At 39.3% G+C, this 13,940-nt stretch overlaps 1 long non-coding RNA gene across 5 annotated transcripts in view; it reads left to right on the plus strand.

Annotated features, from left to right (window-relative positions):
* LOC121469659 (uncharacterized) overlaps positions 1-13,940 on the plus strand; it is a 319,414-nt gene that overhangs the window by 17,401 nt on the left and 288,073 nt on the right. For all 5 annotated transcript variants that reach the window (XR_012054825.1, XR_012054824.1, XR_012054823.1 and 2 more), the window contains exon 2: positions 13,091-13,191. This is a non-coding gene — a long non-coding RNA (uncharacterized lncRNA). The remainder of the gene's footprint in view (positions 1-13,090; positions 13,192-13,940) is intronic.

A 13,940-nucleotide genomic window follows, 5' to 3' on the forward strand; every position in this document is an offset into this window, starting at 1 on the left:
AAACAGTATGACTCTGTCCCTTGTCCCTGATTAGTAATTCAGTAGAAGTGTCATAAAAAAAATCATCAAAGAAATGAAAATAAGTGGCATGACACTGGAGACCCCATTCAAGCAATGTTGCAGCTCATGCTGGAAATGGAATCTCCAGTTTCATTTGTTTTGATGTACTGTATAAATATTTAAAGAATGCAAGCTGCAATTTTATCCAGCCTTTGCTGAATTTCAGTGTCATGTCTTGGTGGGGGTCTTAGTGCTGATACTAATTGCTCTTAGAATTGCTGGTTCAGCAGACCAATGGGGGATGTATGTAAGCCCATTTTGCTCAGAAAAACAACACAGAACAAGTTTGACTCGAAGCAATGGTTCAAGTCTTATTGAAATACCACAGAAGACAGTGAACCTTGTATATTTGTTATGAAATTCAATGCATGAATGATGAATCTCATCTAACCCTACTCTGCACATATGTCATTACTGCATTTCAGGGTTTTTTGGTGTAGAAAGGATATTTTAATACACAATTAAGAAATTTAAGAGTGACTAAAATAGCCAAATAACTTCATATAATTAACAGTGTAATTAGAGAATGTTTTGTGATAAGTTTATTTAGAACTTTAATAAAAAATTCTTATAATCTGCTTATTGAGAAATCAGATCCTTGTAAGATTAGAGAGCCAGGACACTCTGTCTCAGAAATGAACAGTGGTGTAAGATCAGCAGTTGAAGATTAATATACTAAAGTGACACTGTGATGCTCTGTGGATTAAACTGAGAACCATCAGAGCTAAAAATATGAAATTAAGACCTGGAATTTCTATCATGGGTTAATAACAGAATCAAATTCACCAATAAAATATGTCTGATGGATACATGAAACTTAACTTGGAGGATGAAAAGCTGCCACCTAAAGATCTATCAGATTCAGAGCGTAATTGATATGAGCTGCAACATGAAAACTTGTGGGAAACTGTAAAATACCGTCAGTCATTTGGATGCCAATTCATCCTGCTTTCCAACTGTGTCTGCTGAAGAGTGTTCACAGCACCTGAACAGAAGTATGGGAGGATACTCCTGTAGGATCATTCATCTAAGGACTATGACATCCATACACTTAAATAAAATAAGGCAGGGCTGATGTTTGGTCCTGAAGCTGTGACAGAGGGCGATTCAAATCCACAACACGCCTTGAAGAGGGTGGCTCTGTCTGGGGTGGGAATGCTGCTTGGTTTGTGCTGTTTCCAAGCTGTGTTCAGGCACTGTGAATCATTGTATGCAGAGCTGTACCTTGAAGCACCTGAGGAATTCAATGTCAGGGAAAATCACAGGACCATACCTGGCTGCTCATGTACCTAGCCCTATTTCATTAGAAATACAGTCAAAATTCATGGACAAGAACATTATCCAGCTTATCTACTGGTGGTGATACTAATAAAGAAAGGGGAGTGTGTGTGAGACTAGCTGCTTGATGATTTATTATTGGTTCAGAGAACAGATCCAAAAGTTAAGTAGAGAAAGCCTTAGTTCTGAATTTCACCAGCCTGCATGGTTCATCAAAAATCTCTCAGACTAATGTTTTCAAGCCTTTAGTTTCCAAATGTAGCCCTGAAAGAGAAAATATTGTGTTTCCCTGTAAAAGGATGGATTTTTGTCTAAATAGTAGTCCAGGAAACACATAAAGATATTGTTAAATATTACTGAGGTATTTCTGGGAGTCTCAAGACTTTATTGTTCCCTGGGTGAGGATTACTCATGAAAGCATAATTTAAAACTACGAAGACTCCCATTGTTCAGCAGACAAAATAGGGGCAGCACCAAAAAATGTAACCTGATTTTGGAACCTGAGGAGCTGGAAGACAGTTGGCATCAGAGCCGTTGGTTTTTGAGCTCCTCAAAACCATTCCAAAGGCAGTGCTTTCTAAAATTTAGTTTTGCTTCTGGAGTTAAAGAAGCATTTGTTCAACCCACTCAGGCACATGTTGTGATTCTTGGGATATCCTGTGCAGGGCCAGGAGTTGAACTTTGATGATTCTTGTGGGTCCCTTTCAACCCAGTATATGGTTCTATGATTCTGCTTGATTTCCTTGAAAAAAGAGATGAAAAAGTTTTGTTGTCATTAATATTGTTCAAGAGAAATCATGTCTCCAAAATATATTAATGTTAATTTCAGAAAGAACATTTCTTGTATGATGTACTCTCCAAGGATGCAGTCCCATATTTAAGCATACCAGTACAAAAATATGGAGAGTATACATATTTACATTGCTTTATATATCAATGAATGCAACACCAACTTCAAGATATTAATCTCACTTCAAAGCAAAATTGTCTTTTCTCCACATGATAGAACTCTTCTTTTGGGAGCTTGCGAAAAATATTGGTTTATGCTTTGGGTCTGTCTGTCTTTAAGTCAAGGAAACACATCATACTGCAGTGTGCTAATTCAGCTCCATGAGACTTAGATCATTCACAGTGCTGTGTAAATAGCTCTTGAAATTTGCCCCGTGGAGACATGCAATTCCAATAATTTCCTACCTTTGTTACCTCTGAACTGTAATTTACTTCCTTTAAGAAGACTTCTGTTTTCAAACACAGGCCTCTGTTTTGGTTTTGGTGCAATGAGGTCTTGCAAAGAAAGCACACAGTGTTCTCCCTTGTAGCCTTCACTGTCAGTTTTTCTAACTTTGCAATGTCTTGCTAAATTTTTCCATGCTTCATAATTCTGATAAGAACACCAGGAGTAACCAAGAGAAAGTTCAGAGTGAAGAAGAGAAGAAGCTTCCTGACTAGCAAGAAAAAATAAGTATTAAAGGTCCAATATTATGACAGATCTGCAATGCATATCCTGTTAGAAAAGGACAGGAAAAATTTATATGAAGGTATAACAGATTCACAATTACATTTGTCCTAAACCATTGTTTATAAGCCTGTTCATAGAAGATAGTTTATGAACCTGCTTTGGGATTCTTCTGGTTGAAAGGGAGTACATAAATACAGCCATGTACAGCCATAGTACAGCCATGACTGCATTATGTATTGTATGTCAGATGATTGAGGAAATTAAAAACATGATGGACTGTGGAGTGTGCTGTGAAATAGAAATTGATGAACAAATGTAATAATAAGTAAATAACATATAAAATATATTATGAAGCATAATTTGTAGTACAAAACAAATTATTGTGTGCAGATGACCTCGGTTTTTTACTTTGAAAGAAGAATCTCAAAGTAAAGCAGGTGGAGATTAATTGCTTGTCTTGTACCCAAGTCAGTTAATTTTTTCTTTCTACAGTGTTGAGGGAGGAACCCAAGATTAGTTTTCAGAGTGTTACATGAATAAGTAAAATTAATGTGATATCTCTATCTCCAGAGTGCATTTTTACATGTGAGGATAAATTACTTTTGTGTCACTTTCAAACCTAAATAGTCTCTGTCAAGAGAATAAAATATCCATTAAAAAGATATTTTTAATGTTTATCAGAAGAGTTTCTGTGCCAAATACACACTATCCTGTGAAGTACAGAATAGTGTGCTGGTTACTCCTTTGATCTCAATATCTTTCATCCTGGTCTGCTGCCAAGGATCATTCACTCTCTGCACACATCAGCTGGGACAGGGAAAAATGAATGCAACTGTATTCACATCTCACTTTCCCTATTTCTCTGACTCTGATGTCCTCAGGGAAGCTATTCCTCCCTAGTGTGGCATGAGCAACACCACCTACAGCTGTACCTTCAGCACAGACAGACGGCATCTTCCTTGCTTAGTCAAATAACAAAGTGCCCCTCTTTAAAGCTTGGAGCCAGCCATGTTATGATGACTTTTCTGAGGAAGGACAGCCTGTGGCACAAATACATTACAAAGTATAATGCAGAACTACTGATCTAACTTTGCCCACATCAGGATGTGATCACCTCAGCATGGCACTGTTAGTTCAGGTGCCAGCACTATTAGTTCAGGTGCAGCAATGTGCTAACGTGGCTCTGCTACTTCCAACATCCACACAATTTTTCCTGCAAAGCCTTGCCATGCCTTGCTCAGCTCTGCTGTGTGGTGGTATGAGGACTTAGACAAATGCCCTGTCTACATGATGCCTCCTGTTAGATGCCATATCTGCATTTACATAGACTTCTTTATTGGATGTAACAAAAATCAATAAGTTTATATATAGGAAAAATTTCTTTAACGTTGGTTAGACAATGGAACAGGTCGCCAAGAGAAGCTGTGGATGGCCCATCCCTGGAATGTTCAAGGCCAAGATGAGGCTCTGAGAAAGCTATTCTAGTGGGAGGTGTCCCTGTCCATGTCAGGGAAGCTGGAATGGGATGATCTTTAAGGTCCCTTCCAACCCAAGCCATCCTATGATTCTGTGATTCTACTCTATGAATTTAGGTTGCAAATTGATGTCCAGTAAAAGACTTTGCCTTGAGTAGTTCACCATCCTAATAGAGCAGGAGGAATAGGGGTTTGCCTAAAGCAACAAATTAATGTCTAGCATGCTGGGGTTTGAATTTGCACTGAACCAGCTCCCCCATAGTTCTGGTGATGCCTAAAGATTTTTAGCTGTTTTGGAAAGACCGGTGTTTTATTCCAGGCATTATTGGATGCTGCCACTCAGAGGTGCTCTTGATGCCTCAGGTTTTAGCTTTTATATTTTTCAGATTCTGTGCTGCTTTAGTGTGTAGTTCTGAGCTTCATATTAGGGGATAGTAAGCTCTCTTCACAGAGTAGGTAGACAAAACAATTCCTTCCCTAGCTGGGGACCGAGGACAAATGATCCAAATCTCAGGCCCAAGAGCAAAAACAGTGGTTGACTGAGGAGAGAAAAACAAGAGGGATGGGACTTCATAAGCTAAAGCTATAATTAGACAATTAGCTATATATCTATAATAACTATTATTGGACAATATCCTAATGGACCAAAATTTATAAAAGTGAGGTCCTGTGACAAGTCATCCGTTTTGGTGGCCATTTTGGGTTCATCTTGGGTGTAACCCTGGCTGAGGTCTTGTGCTGCCCAAGGTGGATCCATTGAGGCCTCCTAATAAATACCTACTTTGTTCTTTAACTCCGTCTAGTCTCTGTTCTATGTCAGCCCTCACAAGTGCACCAAGGGAAGCCAGGACACAAATTTTACTGTATCCTGAGTTTAGATCTGGCTGTTTATAACTTCCATTGATTTATTGTTTTCCTGTATGCTATAGAATAGAGTATTTCAGTTGGAGGACACCTACAATGATCATCTGGTCCAACTGTCTGAGAACTACAGGGATGACCAAAAGTTAAAGTGTTATGGGCATTGTCCAAAGGTCTCTTAAACACTGACAGTCATGGGGCTTTGATCGTCTCTTTAGCAAATGTATGCCTATTTCTAGATTTAATTTGATATGGTGAAGCTGTGAAGAATCATAAAAGTACTTTGCCCTGCAGTGCTGACATCAAAGAAACAACAGCAATGGGTCCAAAAAGCCAGTGCTTTACACACAGAATTCTTGTCAGCCTAAACTTTCCTTTTTCCACCGAAACAGCATAAATGTCCCTTGAAGAGTGATTAATTAGGATTACTGGATTACTTTTTTAAGGTATTTTTGTGCAAGGGTGCAAGGGTGGTGGAAGTGCTTCAATTGTGAATTAAAATAAGGTCTTTTCAGACAAAATTGCTATCAATTTCTGCAATAATTAATTTAATAATGGTAATTGTGATCCATTGCAAGTATTCCATACCTGCAACACTCATGAGAGAGCTCACTGTGGAAAACCTTGCAGAGCCAGCTATATTGATTTATGTGGGACATTGCTCCAGCTTTTTTTCAAATGGTGTTTTACTGCATATGTGTCTGGGGGCATTGGTCATTGGTACTGAAACAGACATCGTGGCACATGGTACCCACACAAGTGGCTCCTGTTCCTGTCTGTGAACAGCCAGAGCATCACCTGGCTTACAGTCAGGTGGTAGATGTAGCTATCCTGGAACAATCAGCTTGGGACTGTCTATCCTTGAACTGCAGACACCAGATAGGAATGACCAATAACCTGCTTGTAGAAATTCCTTATGTGTTGGAAATTCTTTTGTTTCTTTTTGAATTATTTGAACTTATCCCAAAAATCCTGTCTGTTTTGAATTTATTTTGTGATCTTTCTTATTCTAATGCAAGATGAACAAATTTTGAATACCTTTTCATTTACATACTAAGAGCTGATCAGGGAGAAAATTCTGATGCAATAAACCCTAAGAAAGTAATACAAGACAAAAGTTCAGCTTCTATACAAAATGGGCTGAGTTTTTCAGGCTCTTGCACCTCAAGTTGGTGACCAGGAAAGTGCAAAGCAAGTGAAAATATATACCACTAAAGGAGGTGATAGATGAGAGAGAGAGAATTTATTTTAATATGCTCTTATACTACCTTGTCAATTAGAATTATGTTAAAAAATAAAATTTCAAGTATATGCATTGCCAGATAATAAACAAGAGTGAAATCCCTGAGTTTTGAACTCATATGGCACAGGTGCAAGTGATTACTCCAAGTTATGTGAACAGAGGCAGCACATGCTGCTATTTGGGCACGAGAGGCTTGACATTTGCATATACATCTTCTGTGGATGCAGGCTGAGAGAAGAAGCAGATTTTCCACTTTCCAAATCTGCAAGCCAAAACTTGATGAGACAATGATGCTCAGGAGAGGCAGTGAGATTCAGATGGTAAAGTGGATTAGGTAAGGATAATGAAAAGATTTCAGGAACCCATGTAATAGAAAAGGATCTCGATTCTATTTATCTTACTTTGGTTCCTAAAAAAACACAAGCTACAAAGTTTTGGCCTGTGCATACTCTTAAGACATTGGAACACTAAATTAAGATGTATTCATTCAAATCCCTTTTACTGTAAAAGAAGATCATGTGTTTCACATCACTCTCACCATTGAAGTTTAAAAAATCCATTCATGGCCATGATTTGGCTGATGGACTCCACTGGTGTGGATCCATGAAACTGCCTTCCACTAACAGTCACCTGCATTTTTAGGGTTCTTTTAGATTTTGGTGAAAAAAGAATGAGTGAAAGCAGAACAAAAGAAAAACCAAAGCCCAACTTACTGAAAGCTCCTGGAATAGACCAAGTGAAAACTGATTCCTGTGCTGTTTCATGACACATCTAAGCAAAACTCGGCAGAACAAAACCTCTTTGAAGCTCTTAACCGTTCAGTGTTTGCTGAGGTGCGTTGCCTTGCACCTGCGTTTGTGAAATAAGATGTATTTTGAAGGGGGCAGGGTTGATTTTGGAAGGTGAGATGGCTCACTTTGTTGTGCAAGTCAAGTGCAATGGCAGCACACCACAGATGTCTGCCACATGTTGCACACATTTTAATATTCAGTAGCAAATGTTCTTATTATATGAGCGCAAGAAGAATAAGTTTCATTTCATGAAAGCAGGTGAAGTAAACCCCATTGAGATGTCATATGGAATGCATAATGGATGATGGTCCAGATGCATCCAAAAAAGAAACGTGCTTTGTGTGCAGCTGAGATAGGGAAGCTTGCGGCAAATTCTGCCCTTTGTCTGTGAGGCTTTGGCTCTGGACAGGGATTCTTGTCATGTGTTTCTGCCAAATATTTTGGTATTTAACTCATATGTTTTACCATATATGGGTATCTACTTCAGCACTTTTGTGTTTACCATTTGCATATTTTTTACTTGTTCTTGCAGAACTCCTTAGTTAAAAATTCAGTGGGCCCAACGATTACTGTTTTCCATTAACTCAAGGCTCGCTCTTTTATTTTGTAATAAGTAGAACAGAAGGAAGAAAACAAAACAAAAAAAACGCCATCCAAATTAAAAAAAAAAAAAAAACAACACAAAAAACCCCTTTGGAACAAATTGAAAATCTTAGCAAGAGAAAATTACAAGAAAATTCTGACCTCGAAAATATACTCTGTTACCAGACCCTCTTTGGGATAAGTTGCATGGGTAACTGGAAAAGCTGAATTTTCATCCAGTGGGAGATATGGTACCATTTTACAGTGGTCATTTAGAAGATGAGAGACCTGAATAAAGTGCTGTCAGTTTGTCCAGTTCTAATGTTCTCAGGGATCTTGTTCCAGTCTAATTGTCATAACGGTGGTTATAACAGTTAGTACACAGTCCCTCCTATGAGATGGAGTTTGAATTCTTAGTAAGTCTGTCTGAATTCAGATGACAGGGGTCAGGAAATAAAACGTAGGCTTTTACCAGAATGCTAATGTGTCAAATCAGGCTGCTTATTTAGGTGTCTAAATATGGATTTATTGCCTGATGTTTGTGTTTTACATTAGATTTGCATGAATAACATCTGAAACCTTACATTCTTGCCCTGAACAAATGAGTAATGTTTCTTTAAGGAAAAATTAAATAAAGCCAAAAAAGCTAAAAACCCCAGAGCCTTCATTAGTTTTTGTGCTAACCAACATTCTTATGTTTTATATTCAAACCAACATATTAACATGAAACAATCATTCCAGATGGAGGAAAATATCACTTCTAGGGTCAGGAAAGGGGTACATAAAATTCTGGCAAATTAGAAGGAAAAATCTACAGGGGCTAAAAAGCTCATTAATATATGCTTTAATCCCCTTGTGGATCGTTGTGGTTTGGACCTGCAAAAACTGAAATGAGAAAATGCTACCATAAGCTGACCAGCTTTAGTGCTGAAAAGAAATATCCAAAATGTTCCTCAGGCTTCCAGGGAATGAAAGGCCTTGAATGGATATTTCTATATTGTTCTTCTCAACAGCTGACTGAGTAGATGCCTACTCTAAATTAAGGTGTCTCAGGTTATGGTGTGAATTTCAGCAGAAAGTATGCACCTAGCCAAAAGTCAGCATAATTTAGAAGGTATAACACTTTATAAGCAAGGTATTTTTAAAGTTTTTTTTTTTTTGAGGAAAACAACAGCAACAAAAAATCCCGACCATTGAGCATTTTTGTTTTGCCTTGGGGAGAGAATTTCAAGAAACTACAATTTGTGCTATGATTTAGCTAATCTACCTAAATACAGCATCTGTAACTCCTTTATGTGTTAATTAGTATTTTGACGAGAAAATTTTTCTTGTTTTCTATCACAAAACATTACCAGCCTATGTTAATACATGCTCTAAATTTTAATTTTAATAGCAGAATAAATTGTCTCTTCCTTTTACATATTTCACCTGGTAAGACCAGCAAACAAGTCACATCTCCTTTTCCTGTCTTTTCTTCCAACTATGGGTTTGGTTCTTTGCAGCTGCAGGAGCCACGTCAAGGGCACCAACTCATAGAACAAGAGGCAACATTTTTAAACCATATTCAGCTACAGCACTTGAGTCCTGGCTCCTTTTGATGTGAGCCAGACATTAATTATCTCCATGTTGAGAAGTGGAACTCATTTCACATGAGTGCTGATTGAATTTGACCAAAAACCAAGAGCTGAAGTCCCAACATGAGGCTGCAAAGCCAAGCACGTGACTAGTTCTGCATGAATTTCACCAGCTGGCTGCACACTAGAAAACTCAACGTCCGTGGCCAGGACCTGCAGGCATCTGAGGGTACTATTGAAATGCAGCCCATCTATTTCATACCTTCTGAAGCAAAGTGTGATTTATAACTGGCTCAGGATGGGCCTCTTGGATTCAAACCTCTTACTGGAAGAAGTACTTACACAGAAACTACTACTTCTGCTTTCCTTCCATTCCTTCCATAACTCTCTCATCTACATACACAACACTTGCATGTGTGCTACTCCTATAGTACATATAACTGTTGACTACTTCAAGATTTTGGATCAACAGAAGCTCAGCAGAAAGTAGGGCAATTCTACCAGCCAAGAACCTGAAACATTTCTGAAATGTTTCCTAAATATTAACAGGAGCCAGGAGGTATTTTGATAGTCTTATAAATTTAAGCTAATTTATAACAAATACTGAATTTATTGGTTTATTATGTCAGCAGGAATTGCATATTGTATTATAAAATCAAAGGCCAACATAGTTCAGATATCTTCAGCTATAATTAAGACTTCCATGTATTTTACAAGATTTGAGAGAGGAATACTATAAAATCTATAGACCTTATTCATTAAAAAAGCTGCTTATGTAATCAAATCACATTTTTCTGTGTGTTTTATGGCATCCTGGAATATCTGCATTCAATATACATTGGGTGATTTCACCTATATTTATAATGTTTATGGCTGTGGATGTACAAATATAGATGGGATATGGCTGCTAAAAGGTAGGTCTGTTTTTATTCATGTTATTTATTGTGCATATCACAGTAGTGCCCAAACTGTATCCACAAGTTTAATGCCTTTCATGTCAGTCTCCTTTCTGGCAGCAAGGTCTGTCCTTGATTTGTATAGCTGAGCATCCCCAGGATTGGTGCACTGGTTTGCTTACCAGTGATGGGAGGAAGTGTCTGAAATAAATCAGGTATTTTTAAAATGGACTTTGTTTGAGGACTGGTCTCCTTGAGAAGCAGCTCCTGGTCTCCTGACTTCTGACCTCCATATCCTTTTTATGGTCCCCAAAGGATCCAATCCCATGTCCCTCACCTGGCTGATCTTTCTGTCAAGCCCATTTAAGCTTCTACCCCACATATATTCCTTTGTTTTGCTCTATGCGCCCATCCTGACAAACCACCCCAGGATCCTGACATCCTCCTGGTGTGCAGGCCAGTGCTGCTGTCCCTGTCCCGTGCACCTTGCTTTGTCCTGCTGCACACCTGTGCTAGTGCTGCTCTGAACAGAGCAGTTCTTGCAGGCATGAATGGTGCATCAGTGCCAGCAGCCCAGAGAGTCACAGCCAGTTTTGTTTCTAAGCCAGGGCAATGTCAGCCACAGCTCTTTACTCTGGCAGGGCAATACTTTCTCAGTGAGGCACTTATATAAAAGAACTGCATGCTAACATTGGCAAAAAATTTAAAGGTCCACATGTCATGATCTCTTGTATGAATAATTTAGTTAAAATTAGCATCATTACTGTGATTTCAGTGAATGGTTTCTGAGCTGTTGATTAAGATACTAATTTTGAAGGATTTCCATGCCATTATCATCCCAAAATTGTCTATCCACTAATATGGATGCCCATATATTTGGTAAAAGGGCATCTGGAGTAGAAGAGGGGTAGGGATGTATATTAAGAAGGCCTCTACCTCATATTCAGGCAAGACTAGAGAGGTTCTAACCCATTGTTCCACTTCATGGTTTTCTTGCTTTAAACTGAGCAGTGTCATCTCCACAGTTGAAAGGGATTTGCTCAGCTGAGAGGGTGGTGGTGGCCTCCAGTCATGCCTGGGAAGTGCCTGTATATTTGCTGCCTGTATCTGTTATTAATTTGTGTCTTAAAATAAACTTCTAGGCATTCCCACAGGAACTTGAAGTTGAAAATATATGAAGGATTGGCAGGATCAGATTCATAATGATGCATTGTTCACATTTGTGATCAGTTTTTTGATGCTGAATATGTACTGTACAGTTTCATGACAGCTTTTTTTCTCTAATAACCAGCCTTACTGCTAAACATCTAAAGCAGGATGATGTAAAGAACAAATTACTGCACAGTTCATTATAATAGGGGAAGATTTATTTAGCCAAGGAGATTTCAAGTGGACATTTAGATACTGCCACAGTGGCAGATAAATTAGCATGGGAAAGTGCTGCTGATTCTACTTTCCAATAGATCTAGCACGTTAGCAGAACACCATGGGCTGGAAAAAATTATAATCTACAAATGGAAAATTGCAATATACTGAAATCTAACCAGGGAGTCAGAGGAACATGTCTTCTGGAATGGCTCCTGTGTTGGCAGAAGTGACTGGGCACTGATCCCAGAGTGTATTAATCTCCAGTCATGAAGCTAACACAGGAAGGTCATTTAGTTATTAGGAAAATAAAACAGGTTTTATAAACTGAAGCGTGGTGATCATGAAAGGATTACACTCCTACCAGTTTTGCTCAGGACTATCCACTGGCCATGGCTAGGGCAGCAGGACTGCCTGTTAATTACAAATTGTCTCCAATCTGCAGGACAGCACAGCTTGGAATCACGCAGTTTGGATTTCTGTCTTTGCCCAAAAAAGGTAGTCCCCAAATGTTGCCAAGGTTTGTGTCTGCGAGTGGCATCTGGCAGGAGCTACAGCCCTGATAGAGAGGGTGTTAACAGCTAAGGAGTACAGGCAATTGCTGTTCACTGCTTTAGCTAGCACCTTCTTCTCGTTTTATTTGGTCATACAAGCATTACCATGTATCTTATAACAACCCTCTGCACAAGGTATCCTCTGGGTGTCCCCTGGCCTCCAGGAGCATCCCAGGACATGATCACTGGAAAGTTTGAATCTCAGTAGGCAAAAAAAAGGACAGAATACAAGAGGGTAATACTCCTCACCAAACTTTAGTGATTTATATGTAGTTAATTGAATTACTTCTTCTATTTATGGATTGAAACAAGAACTTTCACAAGAAAGCCACCTCAGCTCTCCACCTCACAGAGGACAGGTTTAGTTTATATTTTAGGAAAAGCTCTTTTCTGTGAGGGTAATGAGGCACGTGGACAGGTTACCCATAGGTATTATGAATGCCCCATCCCTGGAAGTTCTCAAGGCCAGGTTGGATGGGGTTCTGAGAAACCTGGTCCAGTCAAAGTCTCCCTACCTATTCAGGAGGTTGGAATGAGATGGTCTGTAAGGTCCCTTTCAAGACAAACCATCCTATGATTCTGTGATAGGATTGAAAACCTCCATCCATGGATATTGCACGATTTGTCTTGGTAACCTGTTCCAAAATCTAGCTGACCTAAGGTTTTTGGCACATGCTAATTTGTGATCTGTCCCTGGACATCTGACAGCAGCCCTACTGCACCGAAGACCACTCACTGGACTTCTTCATTTATCAGCACAGACACACACCCGCAGATTGCCAAGTGGGACCCCCAACAGCTGGGGTAGGAACATCACTGAACCAAGGAATGCAGCCTCTCTCCCCCATCCTGGCCTTAGATTCACACATCATAGAGAGAGTTGAAAAGAGATCAGAAAGAAAAAAAATATTGTTTTCACTGCATCTATGTTTTCATTTGCTTCATATTTTAGGAGCTGTCAGACAAAAGGGCAAGGAAGGAAGCTACAAATCCTTTTCAAAAGGCAGAGAAAAGAAGTGAACAGCAACAACAAGAAGGAAAAAAAGGAAAAAGGTAATTTTGAAATATATCCTTAACTTCTAAGCTGTAGAGCCAGGCCTTGGATATTGTTAATGAACCATTAGCCCTGTCTTAATCACAACATCTCTTTCTTTTGTTCTCACACCCCACTGCTTTTTCGCAGCCGGACACACTTGGATTTTCAGAAGTGACAGCACTCCTCTTGAGCATGGCTCACGCTGGTTATAATGGACACATCTGTGCTTGCAATGTTTGTCCGTCATATCCACTGTTTGCTTTTAGCAGCACGAGAGGAGAGGGTGGCAGCCTGTGTGTGTGTGCATGTGTGGGAGCAGCAGCGAGAATGCAGAGACTACTTAAAACCCTGCTAAGCTGCTCTGTTTCTCAATACTGTATTTATTGCAACTCACTTTGTAGTCAGATGAATGGAGTATTTTTTAAAGGAATTTTACTCCCAATTGTTTTTACTACAACATAAATTTGCTGACTCTTTATTAGACTGTAAGAACTTGGGCAACCCTTTGTGAGACTTGATCTTCTATTGAAATGCGTTCAGCTTTGCCCTGGAAGTTGGCCTTTCAGCTGAATAACAAAATCTCACAGGCAAAGCTCCCCATACAGACACAGCATTGGTCTTCTCTGCACAAGCCTTTCTCCAACACTCCTCAAATGAGTTCCCTGTGGCAGTGTCAGTACTGGTGAGTGAAACATGGCCAGGGCAGACTGTTAAATTGTGAGCACAATTCTGGGCACGGTTTTGGGCATGGTTTCAGCCCTGGCCA

This window comes from Taeniopygia guttata, chromosome 3 (assembly GCF_048771995.1).
Source record: "Taeniopygia guttata chromosome 3, bTaeGut7.mat, whole genome shotgun sequence".
Classification (NCBI taxonomy): Eukaryota; Metazoa; Chordata; class Aves; order Passeriformes; family Estrildidae; genus Taeniopygia; species Taeniopygia guttata.